This window comes from Ammospiza caudacuta, chromosome 3 (genome assembly GCF_027887145.1).
Source record: "Ammospiza caudacuta isolate bAmmCau1 chromosome 3, bAmmCau1.pri, whole genome shotgun sequence".
NCBI lineage: Eukaryota > Metazoa > Chordata > Aves > Passeriformes > Passerellidae > Ammospiza > Ammospiza caudacuta.
This window is the reverse complement of record NC_080595.1, coordinates 81,289,066-81,307,711: the sequence shown is the minus strand read 5'-3', so window position 1 is coordinate 81,307,711 and position 18,646 is coordinate 81,289,066.

Below are 18,646 nucleotides of genomic sequence, written 5' to 3'. Positions count from 1 at the left end.
CTGTCAGAGAAGTTCTAGATTCGATATTAGGATAAGGTTCTTCACCCAGATGCTGGCACTGGAACAGCTCCCCAGGGATGTGGTCACAGCACAAAGCCTGACAGAGCTCAAGAAGCATTTGAACAATGCTCTCAGCTATGTGGTGTCATGACTAAGGCTGTCTTGTGCAGAGCCAGGCATTGGACTTCGATGACCCTTTGGGTCCCTTCCAATTCAGGATATTCTAAAAACAAAGGGAAAAATCTGACGCTATAATCCTTTAGGAAGAGTGAACATTATCTTCAAGATGTTGTGTAGGACTAATTAAATGAAATAGAGAAAAGCTCTGATCAATGTCTTGTTTACACAAGACCTGGTGATACCTGTGGAATCACAATATTTATTTTACATCAACTATCAAATACTTAATTTCTATTAAAGTAACTTCCATATTAATGATTATATGTAAATATATGTTATTTAGTTGCAATAACCTTGAAGTCGTGTCTTCTTAATTAAATTTCAAAAACTTAAAATCTTGCAGCTCTAATGAATGTCATTTATCAAGTTTGGTAAAGAGAGAAAGTTTAAAAAAAACCACAGAAACCCCACAATAATTCTATCTGAGATCACAAGTTATGTAATGAAGCAGACTTCTTGAAGCAGAAATAATTAAGTTTGAAGAAAAGTGTAAATTCAAAATTGTTTTTTGGCATGGTCAGAAACAGTTATCAGAACTTCCTTCCCACAGCAAATATTAGTCTAATCTGCCACAGCGGGAGGAATTTTTTCTGCTGGTTGTGCTGAAGAAAATGGGCAGAACATTATGTTTTTATTCTGTACTCAGGCTTCATGGAAATTCAGAAGATACTAGGTTTCCTCCAAAAGAAGTCCATCTTCTATCATCATTGTCATCAGTGTTAACATATATATTTTGAGGGAAAAAATAGAGAGGATGTGACCACACTCTAGCCTTCTCTCTTCAAACAAAAGTGTCATCAAAGAAATCCAGGCTCAGTGAAAAAACATGAATCAGATTCACTACCACCAGCTCCTTGAAGTTCATTGATCCATGGGGTTATTGCATACAACCACAAAAGTTAGACAGTTCTGTCTTTATTTCAGCAGTCAGAGAAAATGTGAATTATTACAGTCTAAAATGTTCTATGATTTTTTTTTTTGATAAATCCTTTCTGATCACTGCAAAACCAAACTTGCAACACAGCCAGGCTGTAAACTGTTGGAACCATTGGTGCCCTCAAGGACAATATGAGTTTTTGAAGACAAGGGGAGGACTAAAACTTATAAGATCTTTCTAGAACACAAAAACATATTCTCAGTAGGTAATGTACAAAGTATCCTATAACATACAGGAAAAATGGTCTGCAGCCTGTTTTCACCACAGAAATAAAAGGAATGCCAACATCAGTAATGAAAAACACTTATAGAACTGTAAGTTGCCTGGAAACAGATAAATGTGTTTAAACTTTCATACTTTCCTCATGAATCTACACAGAATATTGGGAGAAAGTAGAAGCAGCTTCCATATATGCTTATGAATTGCATTTACGTGACAAGGTTTTGGTAAGCCAGTGGCAGCACTACAGGAGGGGCTTTCTTGAAAAAAGTGCAGGAGTTAGCCCCATGTCAACCAGAGCTAGTTCTGGGTGACTCCAAAATAGATCCACCACTGGGCAAAGCTGAACCCTTCAGCAATGCTGGCAGCACCTCTCTGGTAACATACTGAAGACAGAGTAAAAATGCTGTGAGGTACAGAGGAGTGAGAAAATATGTGAGAGAAGCAACCCTGCAAAGCTCAAGGTCAGTGCAGAAGGAGGGAGAGGAGGTGCTCCAGGGGTTGGAGAGGAGATTCCCATGCAGCCTGAGACAAAGCTGTCTGCAAGGCAAGCTGCCCCATTGTTGAAGATTGCAATGCAAGATGTTTTCAATTACCATCTGTATGGCAGATTACCTTTGTCAATTGGGCAGTTTGCTTTATCTCTCTCTTTGAGTGACCACATTCACACCTCCCTCGGGAGGGGATATCTGCTGATAACAGACTATTGAATGTCACTGCATGACTGATAAGAACTGTAACATCCCGTTGTGAGATGCTCCGCCCAGAGGGAGAAGCCAAGCATTGCTACCCAGATATAATCCTGAGGGGTTTTGAGACATCAGCATGGCTTTCTCCACGGGATTCCCCAGAGAAACAGCAGCTGCCTCTTCTTCCACTGGATCTTCAGAGGAAGAATACATCCTTCTCTTCAGGACCCCCTTGCTCCAACAGAACCACACCTGATATTTCAGGAGGATTACAGCCACATTTTCAAGTGGACTGCCACTAACACCCCACAGGGTGTCAGGTTGGGCTCTGACTCTGCCAGTGTTGTTCTAGTGTACTGTGGTTCTTCTTGCTAGTGTACTGGGTTTTTTTATGTTCTAGTATACTGTTTGTTTTTTGGTTTTTTTTTTTTTTTTTTTTGTTCTAGTGTACTGGTTTGTTTGTTTGTTTGTTTTGTTTGTTTGTTTTTTCCCCTATTAAAGAACTGTTATTTTCTGCTTCCATATTTTTGCCTGTGAGCCCCTTAATTTAAAATTTATAGCAATTTGGAGGGGTAGGGAGGGTTTACATTCTCCATTTCAGGGGAGGCTCCTGCCTTCCTTAGTAGACTCCTGTCTTTCCAAACCAAGATGCCTATGGAGGTGCACAGGGGAGCAGATACAGTCCCTGCAGTCCATCCAGGGCTACATGCCACAGCACTGGATATTTCCTGAAGGAAACTGAAGCTCAAGGAGGCTCCATGGTGGAGCACCCTCCAGGCAGGAGCTGTAGCCTGTGGACAGGACCAGGTCTCTGCAGCACCTGTGACCCTGTGAGTGACCCATGCTGGAGCAGTTTGCTCCTGAAGGGCTGAACCCCATGGAAGGGACTCACACTGGAACAATTCTTGAAGAATTGCAGCCCATGGGAAGGGACTCACACTAGAACAATTCTTGAAGAATTGCAGCCCATGGGAAGGACCCACATCAGAGCAGTTGATGAAGGGCTGTCTCCTGTGGGAGGGTCCCCATGCTGGAGAAGGGGAACAGCATGAGAAGGAAGGACTGACAAAGTGTTACAAACTCTGCAATCTGCCATCCACATTGTCCTGTGGCCCATGGGGAAGGGGAGGAAGAGATAGAAGAGTCAGGAAAAAAGGAATGAACTTGAGCCTGGAAAGAAAGGGGATGTGCAGGAAGGTGGCTATAGTTTTGATTTTGTTAATCATCAGCTTAGTCTATTTCTAATTGGAAATTAGTTAAGTTAATCTTCCCTGAGTCAAATCTGTTTTCCCATTACAGTAATTGGTGAATGATTGCCCTGCCCTTATCTCAACCTATGACCTCTGCTCATCTTATTTTCTCCCACTTTCTTGCTGAGGAGGGGGAGTGGGTAAGCAGGCAGCCAAGGTTGACCTACCATAGTGTATTTTTAGAGGGATAAAGAACAATTAGAATGACAGAACAAATTGAAATAATTGGCTATATTTATAGCTGAAGTACTTTTCACTCACCATCTGATTTCAAAGTTTGTTTATAAAGGTAATGTAATATACTATCAAACATTGCAATCATAATTATTTGATAAGAATCACAAAATATTTTTTTAATGACATAAGTACAGTATTTTTATTTAAAGCATTCAGTCCACATTTGAATACCCTAACAGAATAACCTGTAAACCACAGTATTCTTTTGTGACTATTATAGTTGTGTAATAACTTATAGATCAAATTATACAGGACAGCGACTATAAAACATTTCAACCAATACTGACAGTCCCTAAAAAAAGAGTCCCTATTACTGAAATAGGAAGAACAACTGCTATGCCTCTGGTTTGTACATTACAGCTTTTCTGCTATGTTAACAAACTTAGCAGTAAAAAGTGACACTTCATATTTTATTGATGCCATATTTGATCACCTTTAAAAATTGTTATGTCTTTCATAAAAAGAGGTTACATAGATCACCTTGATCCTTTGAGTATTTACTGAATGCTCTAAGCTTCATTGAAACCCACAGATGTAGGTTTAGATGGGACCTCAGCAGTCTAGCTGGGCCACTGACAAGATCATCCAATCCTATATGACCCCTCAGGCATGCTTTTTTATAATTACTGAGAGAGCTATCCCAGCCACCCAGGTACTTTCTTTCACTTATTCAGTGGGCAGAGGAGGGGGAGGAAAAGACACAAAGAGCCCAGGGATGAAAGTGAAAAGATCAGCAGAGGTGAACTTGTCATTGAGGAACACAAAAATTGTGTACAGGGAAGAGGGAGCAGGAGATGTGAGGCACCTACCTTTAGAAAGAGGAATTAAGTTACAAAAACAAGGCCTTAGTGTAAATGGTTTGTATCAGCTCTGCTTAGATGTCAGTGATGCATCCTTGAAGTAACAACAGTGCCAGAACTGGGTGGAAATGAAAGCATAATGGACAGAGCAATTTCTGCAGATTGTAGAAATTAAAGTTAAGGTATTATTTTTAGATTCTTGACTTAGATGAGTGCTTCAAAGGCAAATAAAAATGCAAGATATTTTATTTCCAGTTCAGTTCAGTTTTTCCTGATGTTCATGGAAAATTTTAATTACTTCAAATAAATATATTTCAGATGCTTCAGGACAATGTCTGCTTGAGAGTTACCTAGGTTTTTTTTAAAGATATTTGAAATCTTCAATGAATGCTTATAATTCAGAAGTGGTAATCTGGAAGGCAAAGTGCTGCTGCTCTGTACCTTTCCTGCATGTACATCCTGCTCCTTTTATGCAACTTTCAGACACCTTCTGACCTTTCTATAGGGTCTATATATTTAGAGAGAGTACAGCTCCATGGTGAATTTCATTATGCAAATGTGAAAGGGAGGAAATTGCTCTTAGTAATTTTCTAATGATATATTTAAGTTTTAGAAATTTTCATTCATAATTCAAGAGTAAAAATATGTCAGACCACCTGATGTTAAATCAACTATGCACATATAATAGCAGTTGTGATCTTCCACAGAACCCGCTATAAAATTAGAACCTATATATAGACCCTATTTTGCCTGGCAGGATATAGACCTAAAGGCCATGTGATCAGGTGCTGTATTCCTCCAAGACAAATGGAAAAGTGGATTAGATTGCTGCACAGCCTCCCCCATGTAGCTGGATAAAAGATCATGCACTTGATGCTTTTGGGGAAGGCTGAGAAAGGCACACTGCTCCTGGCATTCCCTTGGGTCAGGGATGGAAAAGCATTGGAAGACATTTGAGAACTCCAAACCTGAGCTAACAATGCTGAAAGGTCAGCTGACATAAGGCTGACAATGAAGAAACTGCATAATTTCTCTTCTTTTTCATTTCCCCACAATTTTTATCATACATTTATCCAAGGGTGTGAATTTTCAGGAAAAGCTTGATATTGCAAAGTGGGGAGAAGATAACGACTCTTAACATATGGTAGTATATTAAACTCCAGTCTGGAGTGCATCAGTCTGGCAGGGTACTACTGAATTCAAAGGTCAATTTATGCTTACTGGAGGTCAGTAAACTGTTAGGAGCATACTTGCCCCTGGGCAACAAATGGGCTTTGCAAACAAAACTGATAGGAAAGTAGAGAAACTTTCAAAACCCTGAGGAGATTTTAGCATTTTAATGGTCCTGAAATTTAACAGGTATTTCCCTCTGGGGTTTCAGTTTGTCCCCAGGATGTCTTGGCATGAATCACCAATTCAAGAATTAGTGCATATATTTCCTCCTCCTGGTGTGGGAGCCATTTGTACAGCTGCTGCTTTGGGAAACATTCAATAATCCTTCATTCTGAAAAGTCATAACCACTCTGGAAGCCAAGAAATCCTTCTAGGACATGTGCTGCCTCTTTGCTTTGGCTTCCGTACGTTTGGTACGCACATGCAAAGCACAGAAAAAGCTTTGTAGCGAGTTTGTCACATTCTAAGAGTGAGAAATCACAGAAGTAACAGGTTGCAGTTTAATGCCTTTTAATTCCCAAAGCAGAGCACTAACAGGACAGATGCATTCAAAAGAAAGAAAGGGGATGAATCTGGAGCTGAAGCAGGGCCTAACACATGGGAGCAGATAAACCTGTCTATAGAAAATAAGGACACGTGGAATTTTGCCAGTAGTCAGCTGAAACTGGCTCTGCTCACAGCCTTGAAATGTATATTCTGTCTCCTCTCAAAGACTTTCTTTCTGTTTGATTGATCCTGCTTCCAGTCCAGAAGACTCATCAGATTCCAAGCAACTCTTCTATTGGAGTTATTGTGCCCACCTAGTAAGAGGATGATTTGTAAACCTTATGAGAACTGTACATTAAGTTGGCAGGAAATCACCCCCCAAACAGAGCTCACTTGAAAACCCTAAAGTCAGTAGAAAAGCTCCCTGTGCCTGAAGCCCAGGTCTGAAATGCATTTAGAAGTCCCGTGCCTGAATGTGGCTCCAGTGGTATACTTGGTCAAGGAAACACATTGTGACCTCAGCCAGGCTCCAGCTGAAGCATGCTGTAGGGATCATGGATAAATGAAAAGCCAAATTTCTGAGTGAGTGTTTTTCCAAGTCAAACAAAGCTGCTGAACTTTCTGGGGTTTTCTTGGCACTTATTCTGCTTTTGGGAATTTGAATGGTGCCTGTCCGAGGATAATTGACTCCCTCTGTATGCTATTGTGATTCTCAAAAAAAACCAGCATTTTTCTCAATCTTTCCAGGCATAGTCATGTTCTTAATAGCAACTGGACAGAACAGGAAATGGAATGGGGTGTTCTACAAGATCCAGATTAACATCCATGAAAAGAAACTCACACCCCTGGCTCACCTCAACAGGTGATGACCCAGTTACATTAATAATTTATCATGGGATATAATTCTCCTTATTTACACATGGTACTTCCATTTCCATTTATTTGAGTGGTTTGGCCACAGCAGGAAAGAGGAGATTTAAATCTCTGGTTTCTGCTATGCATGTTTTAAGAAAGAAACTAACTGTACTGTACAAGGCAAAAGAACTCCAGGCTGTAGAAGCTGACTACGCTGAAAATAAAAGCAGAAGTGGCATCACAGCCGGGAGTTGTTATGAACATAAGTCACTCTTTATTTTTAAACTTCATGCTTTATAAGGCATGACATGATTCAACTTGTTGATGAAGTGGAAATTTTCACTTGGTTTAATTTTGCCAGTTCAGTAAGTTTGCCACCATTGATGCACTTTTGAAAGGAAAAGCCAGACCATCTCAAGGTAGTTTTCCAACTATTATTCCAATAAATGCATTTGATTGTTTTGAGTTTGAAAATGGTACTGATACTCAAGCAAACCAACTCTTTTTGTCTTGGTATCAAGAAGTTAATGAAAAATTTTATTAATTTTAAGAATCTAAAGATAATATTTGTTTTACTGAATGAGCCTATTCATATTTATCTTCTCTCTAAGCAGATCATGTGTTCGGATCCTTTGGCATCCTATAGGATGAATGTGCAATCACCTTACCAGTAACTCATGCTATTCAAATTCAGCTAATAAAATTCTGAAAATAATTCTTTTAACAGTTTTACTGTTGCTTTGGAGATACAAATGTTCCAAATATTTTTTATTTTACAGAATTCCAAACAGAACTTCACCACAAGCACACAGCATTTATTATTAGACTGTTAGAATGCCCCAAGTGTGCTTGGCTTTTCTGGTTTTCCTTTTCATGCAAAAGAAAATGAAGTGAAAACAAGAAAATTAAAACTCCAGTAACCACACAAGATAAGGAATTTCTTGTGTCCCTAAGGGCATCCAGACCAAACACCATTATTATTACTATTATGGCATTGCAGCAAATTGAGTGCTGGTTAATTGCCTTTTTTCTGACTGATTTTTTTCTGGCTGGGAGCATGAGGGAGGTGAGAAGAGATTGACTTAAAATTCATAACATCCCTATGACAAAAGAACACCCAAAAGGCAGGAGCTGCTTAGAGAAGTGAAAACATTGGATCTTCAGAGGCCATTCAAGGTTTTTCTTTGATGAGCTTGTCACCTAGACTAGTAATGAGTGTAAAGACATCACATGCAGTTGTTGAGCAATGCAAAGAACACATTAAAAGTGCAGGGGTGTATAGGCACCAAATCTTAACAATGGCTGTTATTGCAATGCTCAGTCCTATGGACATTCCAAAAAGTTTTGTATATTATACTATACAATAAACATGACAGTTATTGTCTAAATGATGAAGAAGAAGAAGAAGAAGAAGAAGAAGAAGAAGAAGAAGAAGAAGAAGAAGAAGAAGAAGAAACAGCACCAAGAAGGAAATGCACATTTATAAATAAGATATCCTACAAAATGCATTTGTAATTATATCTAAAAGATAAGGCACAGGATACTGGAGATAAGGCTCCCCTTAACTGCATTGATTGTGGGTGACAAGCAGGGAATCAGCTTTAGGATAAAGACAGGTAAATGAGTGAATGAAAGACAGAAGTGAACCAAAGCCCCTGCAAGGAAACACAAACCTCAGCAGAAGCTGGTCAAATGCAGTGGTGGCGGGAAGAGCCAAAGCTGGGCTGCCTCTTTCCCAGGCCAGCATCAGACCGAGCCCTGAGGAACTCACTCTGCCAGGCAGCGCCATTCAAGGAAGACTGAAGCCCAGCTTTTGTACTTCTAATACAACAGATCACATTTCTTTCTACCCAAGAAATACTGAAGCACAGAATTGCTCTTTAGGTTTCAGCCACTCTTTCTTAACTAGTGTTATGTCTTGTGAAAGAAAAGTGTCTTTTTCTTCCCTTCATCTTTTCTAGAAATTCTTCTGGGACAACATATCCAGTGCAATGTCCCACCCTAGGTTTGTCTCTAATAAGTAAAGCAGAGAGTATAGCCACCAAAGAGTTTGTGTCCTATACTGTGTCTTATAGGCAAATTAATAGGCTGCCAGATTTGGGGTGTCAGTTCCCAGATGCATGATACTTAAGAAAACAAGCAGAAGAATGCATCAGGGCTTTAGGAAAACACCAAAAATACCAATCTGCTAAAATATGAGTCTCAGATTCAGGTTTATTGTCACTTAGTGTTGTCTCTAAAATATGGACTAGTTTATTTAAGAGAATAACCAAAGATACCAGCATATAACTATTTGCCCTCCATGCTATGTCTCAGGGTGATAAAGCACTGAGGCACAGGTTATTGAGTATGCAGCTAATGCTGCAAAGCCATGTTACTGAGCCCTTTGCCCAGGAAAGGCACCCTGCCTTGTGAGGTCAGCACAGGTGCCATCAGCAGGGTTCTGGGAGGCTCTGACTGACATGTACCTGCACCTGCTGGACTCCAGCCTGCACAGGCAGAACAGAGGCATGGCCAAGGTAAAGGGAGATGAGAGACAACGGTGGGAGGACAGAGGGGTGATCACATTTGTGTGTCAGTGCATCAGATGACAAAGTTTCTGTAAAGGCTGATAAAGTCATAAAAAAACTCCAGCAGATTGGGAGGGACTCCTGGAGGTCATCCAGTCCAACCTCCTGCTCAGAGCAGAACTACCTTCAAAGCTAGTCCAAGTTGCTTAATACGCTGATAACAGAGCCAGAGAGACTGCCTAGCCTTTATACTACAAAATAATAGAAATAGCAGGTAACAGTAACACATATTCAGCTAAAATCCATAACTGAATTTTAGGTTCTTGTATATTCTTTACTATCCAAATCTGGCTTGCAAAGAGCATTTCTCACTGTGACACACAGCTTATCCATAGCTTCATCCTCTTTTTCTGCCACCTTTCTGCTTGCAGTGTAGATTGAAATGAAGAAAGGGGAACACTGGGAGCTGGACACCTGAGCACAGACAGGGTCTACCACCGTTCACTGGTAGTCTGCTGCAAGCAAGCCATGGCCAGAACAAAACCCCTCAATTTGGAAAGCATCACAGTGTAATTTTCCCCATTTCCTCCCCAGCCCAGTATTTTAAAACTTTTTCCTACCTATGATACAGTGATTTGTTAGCTTATACCTCAGACACACCACAGTAAGACATGCAGTGTAATGGGGGGAATGTCGAGGTCTGGCAATGTAAAAGAGGAAGCAGTTTCATTAACAGAAACTCTATCCCCTTCCTTGATTTTCCCCTCCTTGAAAATATGCTTATGTGAATTGTCACATAAACAAGATATGTTTAATCTTGTTTATGTGACAATTCACTTCTACTTTCTTGAATACCAGAAAAAATTACTGGTAATCAAAAATTAAATAGTAAAGTTCATTACTCAGAATGAGTAATGGACATTTAATGGCAGTAATAGTGAAAATCATAAAGGACTGGGTTGAAAATTCGTGCTTCCAGCAAAGGTGTGGCATGAACAACACTATACTGGGAGTGACTCTGTGACTCAGATGTACAGATCTTTCCTCAATTCCTCCTTGCTTCTGGCACATACTATTTCACTCCTGAGCTACTTCAGTTGTAAAATATGACCCACCCTGCAATGGCTCATCTACTGTTTATATAACCCTTCACTGTGCCTGTGTTTTCCAGATATGTTACAAAGGCAGAGGACAGGAAAGCAAAACCAAGGACTTAGTTTACTTCCCTCTGTCTAGAACAATAGCCAGGTAGTTACCTAGAGAACAGTTGGGCATACATTTTTCAGACAAGGGTAAAAATGATACTCAAATTAAGTAAGGGTTGTGGAGAATAAATCATATTTAACAAGGCAGACAGAAAAAAAGCCCAATGACTCTGAACTTCAGAGTACAGACAAATGAATATAGGAGAACCATGTTCTCAAAAAGTGAGAAAATATAAAGGTGTTTGAAAAATATTATATTATTGAGATTAGGAAGTCCAAAAATATTGGGAATTTTCAGTTCTTTAAAGACAAAGCATAAGGTTTACTTACAAAATGAAAATGACACTTAATAGGGATCTCAGAAAAATGCAGGGCTTTCAACCATATTATAAATAAAAGTCTATCTTAAACTATTTCACCTGATTTTCCAATTCAAGATTCTATCTGTAAAAGCAGGAATAGGAAAGTCTATAAAGGAGGCCGTTTTCTGTGTAATATTCAATTGAACCTTTTCCTCACCCCATATCCACTTCTCCCACTGCAAATTAATTTGACAGGTTCCTGGCAGGGCTTCAGCAACTTTGCGTTTCTCCGGAATTAGCAAAAATGCTAATTTGGGCAGTTTGCTGCTTGTGCAAGTTTTTTAGCCTGGCTGAAGCTCCAAGGCTATTTGAGATAATATCAAACCAAAGAACAAAGGGGCACCTGCCATGAGCCCCGAGCGAAGGAAGCAGGCAGTGCTCGAGGAATTAAAATGAGATTTCTTTACAGCACACGTGGAGGGTTGTGAGCAGAGCGCTGCAGGAGCAACTGGGGCTGCCCTGAGCAGGGCGGAGGGCAGGAGGGAGAGGGCGGGAAATGTGAGGGCAGGAGGGAGAGGGGGGGAATTGTGAGGGCAGGAGGGAGAGGGGGGGAATTGTGAGGGCAGGAGGGAGAGCGAGGGAAATGTGAGGGCAGGAGGGAGAGGCAGGGAAATGTGCGGCGTCTCCTTCAAACAAGGGCTGCCGCTGAAAGGGTGGGGATGGCTCCAGATAAGCTTCCTGACCCACTTCCACTGAGACACTGGGAACAATGGGGTGGCAGAGCCATTTGCCGGCAATGGGACACGTATATCAGGCTACACCCCTTCCTCTCGGATGGGCTCTCGGCCGCTCTCATCCGGGCAGCGCCGGGCCTGGGACGGCCGGACTGTCGGGGCTGGTGTCCGGAGCACAGTGCAACCCTGGAATCACAGCGGTGGGAAAGCAATCCAGCCAAAATCCTACAGCTGTGTCACACAGAGAGCTGTCCCCGCCCTCTGCTTGGTCCCACAGGTCAGCAGTACCAGGCTTGTGGTCCTGCCTGTAAGCCTTTCAGATCAGCCCAAAGTGGAGGCTGCTCTGGTCTCTAGGCAGGTTTTGTTTGCTTGTTTTTAATATTCATGTGACAGGATTTGGAGCCCAATAATCAGGGGGAAGTAGCTGGTGCTGTGCTCTCCGTAGGAGCATCCAGGACATGTGCTGTCACCTCAGCACTGCACACCTCGCCAGCCAGCACAGGGTATTTCCACCTGCCTTGGATATTCACGGCAACAACATGATTACAGTCTGGGGGGAGAACGATGCCTTGCAGCTGAGGGGTGTTTATCCTGCTTTAAGCTCTGTTTTCTGTTTTTTGTCTTTGTTGGGCAGTTTTAACCCTTTCAGGTGGGTAGTAGGGATATTGCCAGCTATGACTGCAGTATTCACATACTCCAGAACTTACATATGAAACTGCATACATCTCAAAATAAAAAGAGCAAGAACAGCAAGAACTGCATTAGAAAAATCTTCTGCCAGACAAAACTGATATGTATATGATATTTCTAAAGGTGTTTTATACTTGCAGAGAAAGTTATTGCAGTTTCTTTCTTCGCTTGAAAGCAGAAAATTTTGAAATGGAAATGGCAAGGAGAAGAAAGATCTAAATATGACTGCCTTTTCTTTCATTATTTCTTCCAATATGTGCTGCAGTTCCTCCAAAATGCCATTAATATATATGTGTAGATTGAATTAAAATCTAGAGCAACATGTCACAGATAGCCAAATTTAAGCTCTGACAACTTCTCTAGATATGTGGTATACCAGGGGTGTTCATTGACAGTGAACTTCACAGATTTGTCAAAAGAAAATTAAAGTAAACTTAACTATTGATTCTGTCATTCTGATTCCATTGGCATCTCTCAGACAAAACAACTGTCACCTCAAAACATGTATAAACACACACACACACACACACACACACACAAATCTGAAAATTATTTTAAATTTTTTAATTTCAGCTAATGTTTTCAGGTGAAGGTTCACAAATCCCCCTGCAAATGGAGGTATTTTCCTCCTGCAAAAAACATGGTTATATTGTGGAAATCTCTTGACACTGGGTATTATGTGATGATTTAGTCTGTTTGCATCCCCAGGCTTCATGATCAGGAAAGAACAATTTAGGGGGATATCACTGTATTCTTCTGCTGTTCTTATGTGCCTGCCTGGTCACGGTAAGGGGAACTGATTGGCCCCAACCCAGGGCCATCCTTTTGCCAGCTGTCCTCTAACGAACTGCTCTCACTGTGTATACCAATCTTATTTTAGGTTCTATTTCAGTGTGCATTTTACTTTATAATGAGTGTAAAACCTGTGATTCTCACTGCTCCAGAATCCTTTGGGGATCAGCATGATTTTGGTCTTTGTTTTCAGGCTGCCACAGTCATCTTCCTGTGTCCTTACTCAAAACTAAAGTCTTACATAGAAAATTACACGTTCATATGACTCAGCACTTATATCTATGGTAATTTTTGATAATATCAAGTTAGTAAAATATATAATCTTCATATTTTGGGACAAATTCTAAAGAATTATGCCTAATGTAACAAAGAAACTTTCCTTTGGGCAAGTTTCAAGATAATTGGCCCTTTGCAGGAATTCTGACACTTTCTTCCAAAACATCAGAATCAACATCAGAAAAGAAATATTGCCAAAGTCTGCTTTTCTAAGGATTAAAAGAAAAGCTTGACAAATGTCTCAAGAGACTGAAATAGAAAATAAAATTATACTATATAAAAAGAGATGTAATTTTAAGATGGGCAATACAAAGTCAATATCACTCTTTCAAAACGGCCAGGCAATCATGGTCTTCAGACTGACTTGGAAAGGAGCTTTAACTCACCTCAGGAAGACAATCCTAGGGAAATCTTGTGGGAATATCTGTCCGTTACTGAGGCTAACTGAATGGTAGTGCTGGTATTTTTTCTATAAAAAAGAAAGAACAGAGGCATTCTAGTGTCAAATCAGCCATGTATCTTACCTTGACAGGCTATGTGGAGGCCCTGTGGAAAAAGTCTTTAACATCTGTTGTGAAACAGATTAGAGATACTTTGCAGATAAGGGTTTTTTTAATGTGGCAAGTTGAATTTTATCATGAATGTATGAAGAGATTCAAATTACAAATCGTGCAGTTTTAGAGGGATGAGCCCAAATGCAAACTACTGCAAGAAAACAAAAGAACTCCTTAGGGCATTTGGTATGGAATGGAAACATGGAACCAATACTTCACAGAACACTTCTGGACTCAAAAAACCCTTCTTGAATAAACTTAAGAAAATTGTAGTAGCAGTCAGAGATGTCAAATGGTCAAAGTCACATCCATTGGAACAGAAGACCTCTGTGTTAGCAGGAAAAAGAAATTTTAAAGCATGTCCAAAGAACTTCCACAGCAGACATAAAGCCCTCACAGAAACCTTTTATTTGCCATTTAAGACTGTGCTGCCAAGGCAGAAGCATAACTTGGAGCCTCAAACCAAAGCAAAATTCATCTCTGGGAAGCTCTGTCCAACTGGGAACAGTAATTCCCATAACAACACAGACAAGTTCAACATCAAATGTGATTAGCACTCCTCGAGTTCCTGAAGCAGAAACTTGGAAAGGAGTTATGAGTCTATTGATTCTACTCTGTAAACCTATTTCCATATTCTGTAACCTGTTGTTTGACCTTTATATTAGCAGAAGAAATCAGCATATTTAACCTTTAGCCTTAACTTGCAATAACCATGAAACAACACCCAGAGACTACCCTGTTCTAGGGGGAGAGCAGAAGGAAGTTTGTGAAGCCTCCTCAATTAACCTGACCTCAGGTTTGTGCTTCAAATCACATCAAGCAGGGATCTGACCCTGGCCTCAGGGAAGCACTCAAATCACTAGGCTACTGTGGACTAGTCAGGTTGGAAAAGAAACCTTAAGAAATCTCTCCCTAGAGCATAAAAATATTAATAAATATTTGTCAAAAAATGAATGAAATGAAAACAAATTTTGTGGAAATATCCTACCCAGCTCTATCTGCTTTTCCTATCACAGGTACAGACTAAAATGAGGCAGAAAGCATTTCTGAAGAAAAGTCATCTACAGACAGATGGCTGAGCTGTGACCCAGATTCTCTCTACACCAGTGGAAACCTGAAATAACCCTATGGAGTACAAAAAGACAAAAACCACTCTGGTATCTCAGCTGTAACAGGACTAGCTGTTCAAGAATCACAGCCTGGGTTCTCCAGATTTCTCTACTACTAATGCATTTTTCTTAAAATCTGTGGAGGAATCTTATGCCTCCCACACCATGCACACCACTGGGGAGGGCAGAGGAGGTGAAGATGTCAATGGCAGAATCCATGCACATGCCTTGACGGTTTAGGGAGTTCTTAGAAATAGCATTTGTATAGAAAAGGCCTATTACAAAAAATGTCTTTTTCTACTGAAGAGTCTACTCTTTGGTAGGAAGCACATGTCTGTTGTTGCAGCCAAATTGCCTTAACATCTGTGGGTGACATTGTCCCAGTCCTTAGCACTTTATCACCTACTGTCTACATATTGTTCCTGTTAGGTGCAGCCCCAAGTTGAGATAATGCCAACTGGATCAGACTCCATGTAGAACATTTCCTGAAGGAAAGATGATCCTCTTTTTTATTCTCTGTTGTGTGAGGGGTCTAAGTTAAGGTTCTTTCTGCCTTAGATGTAGCTATGAAACCCCCATATGGAAAACTGCATTTTTGTTCAAGAGGTATAGGAAAGCTGGCTGAGTGGAACTCTTGTTTCAGTAGGTTCTTTTTAAGTTCTTTCACCTTGGGTTGAACAACAAAATATTCATTGCAGCAAAAGACACTGGATAGGGACAAAAAGGACTCAAAAATTACCTTGTAAGGACAGCCATAGGAAGACAAAGGCTGACTCTCAGGACCCTATAGAACATGTAAATTCTGGGAGGGTAACTCAGTTCCAAATTTTGATGGCTCAGATGTCTATACTTGAACCTGTTTCTAAACTTCTGATGTAATCAATAATGTTTAGAGAGAAATTTCAATCCCCCTGAAGCAGACACCTATCCTGGTAAGATGAAGACCAATTTAGACCTTGCTGTGTATAACACAATCTGAGATGGTGAGTAAGCTCACCCATAGAAAGTCTCTGTGTCCTGTTCTGTATGTGCAGCCTCTCAAATGACTGCCCTGGTTTTTCTCACCCTGTGGTTAAAGAGGAGCTTCCACCACTTGCTCCTCCTTGTGCATTTGTGGAGACCAGCACGGTGAGAACCATCAGCGAACATCTTCCCAACAAGGTCGGGAAGCAAAATCAGATACCAGCACCCTAATTCATGGATCTTAAGGAGACCTCAGCTGCAGGGAGTCTCAAAGTTGTTAGAATTTTGGGGGAAGTGAGAAACAGGTTAAAATTGAGAATAGTTGAGACGAGATCTTCTGCAGTTTGCGTTGGTAGGGAGAGGGGAGGGGAACGGGAATGGAGATGTCAGCTGACCAGAGCAGGTAACACAATCTGTTGTGCAACTAGACTTTTCAAGTGCAATGTTCTGAGGTAAAAACCCAGCAATATTAGATTTTCCTATACATTTCTGTCTTGATAAGATTTTTATTATTTGGTCACATTTGCTGCATTTTACTGTTCCTTATGAAATCTTTAATCCTTGTATGAGATATTTGAAATTATAAATACTACATTTACAAGAAAATTAGTCTGTTTTATTAAACAGTCCAAAAATGTTTAAATTATTTTGCAAATTCTTACAGCATCCTTCAACAATACATGCCATCTCAAAATAAATCAAGAAAATTTTTAAGATCTATCAGTATCTATTTATGATCTCTGATTTACTTCTGATTGTACAACTATTTGTAGCAATCCCTTAAAACATTGAATCTTGCACTGTCATATATTCTTTCTTTAATGTATATTGCCAAGTAAATACCTCTTCTTTATTTACAGACTTTATGTACTTCTTTTCTCATAAAAAATTTGCTATTGAGGAAGGACACAACGTAAATGATTTAACTTGCTTTGTTGTAAAACTTTTGTGTGAGTGTTTGGATGAATGTTTCATATAGTAGACTGTAAAACAATATTCAGTGTGTGGTAAATGTATAACCTCTTATACACATACAGAATAGTAAAAAAGTTGATAAATCCGAAATAAAATTACTGTCCTCATAACATTTCTTAATAAGCCAAGATGAAGGCCTGTTTTCTGCTTGGTTTAATAGACCTTCAACAGAAAGTGCTAAATCTGGACTAATGCCTTTAAACTCCTTTTAATTCTCTCTGTAGAGGCAGAGAAGAAAAAAGTCCCTGCAACAAGAAGGCTCTTGGGAAAGTGTCAACTGATATCATTTGGGGACAGTGTGTTAAATCAGGGATTTTGGCAGTCTTAAAACCAAAAATTAGGCCTGGTAACAATATCAATGATTTCATTTACACAGGCTTAACCAAGGTATAGTCCAGTCCAGTTAACACAGAGTCTATTGCAAAATCACTCACTTTAGCTGTCTGAACATCACTCAGGGAGACATCAAAATGATTTTACAAAGCTACCCAGGAGAACACCTGCAATCTGTGGGAAGAAGGAGCACCTGTTCCACTCTGATTACCAAGAACGGAAGTCAGCATCTTTCGGTGTGAAACAACCCTTTCTTCAGATCAAAAGCAGAGCAGAAACACAGTGAGTTATTTGTGTGGAGCTAGCATCAGCACTGAGATAGAAGCAGCATGCTTGGAAGCATTTGCACTGAAAAAACCAAACCCAACCCATTTGAAAACAACCCTGAAATGCAGGCTTCTACAATGATTTCAATAGAGCCTTTGTAGTATTACAAAGAAAGAAGTAGACTTCAAGTATAAAATTTGGTTTAGCACACAGAAAGTAATTTACTTCTTATTTTTACTGTCTTCTGAACTCCCACCCCCTTTCTTTTTTTCAGCAATTCACATAGTAAAAAAACCTCTACTTTTATTCATGCAGAGTGCAAAATGACACACATTTAAAACAGAAAGGATGGGTTCTTTCCCAAGAGTCTTACATTAGAGAGTCACCCTTTTCACATCTAAAATCAAGCTGCTTCTGATAAGAAATGCTGCAACTCAGGTTAAGCAGCATGTGAAGTCCCATGGAAGTGCTTATTAGGACTGGCTCATTCAAATCCTCATGGTACCTTACATAATATATAAGCTCTCATTGTAGATGTTTTCCCTGAGAGAAAACTAGCTAAGGAAGCTAAAAATAGCTGGAGTCATTACAAAGCAGTGTAAGTTTTCAGGGACATAACTTTTCTTCTCCTCAAACTTCTATGTCCCCAGACCCGTCATTTGCCACCTGGTGACCTTTTTATCACAAGAATTTGCATAAGACTAAATTTAAAGTTCCTTACCTATAAAATCATGACACGTTTTCAGAGATCTCTATTCTCCTTCTTTGTGTTGGGTTGAAAGGTGATTTCTTGCTCAAAGAAGCATTAAGGTTGAAGAATGTTCTACAATGGAGGACAAGAAATGACAGTAAAATTTAGCACTCTCATTTATTTTCCCTTCTTTTTTAAACCTATCTGCTGGAATTGCCTGTACTTGAAGGGAAGGAGGAGAAACAGATTATGACCATAAATTTATTTAATTGTCTGCACAGGTTGAACTAACCTTTAAAAATTAAGCATTATAAACTTCCAAGATTTTAAGAGCACTTTGACAAAACAAGACAGGGGAACAATCTATAGCTCTCTAAGGGGAACAGTCTAGCTTTTTACAGGAAGTTATAATGGTAGTT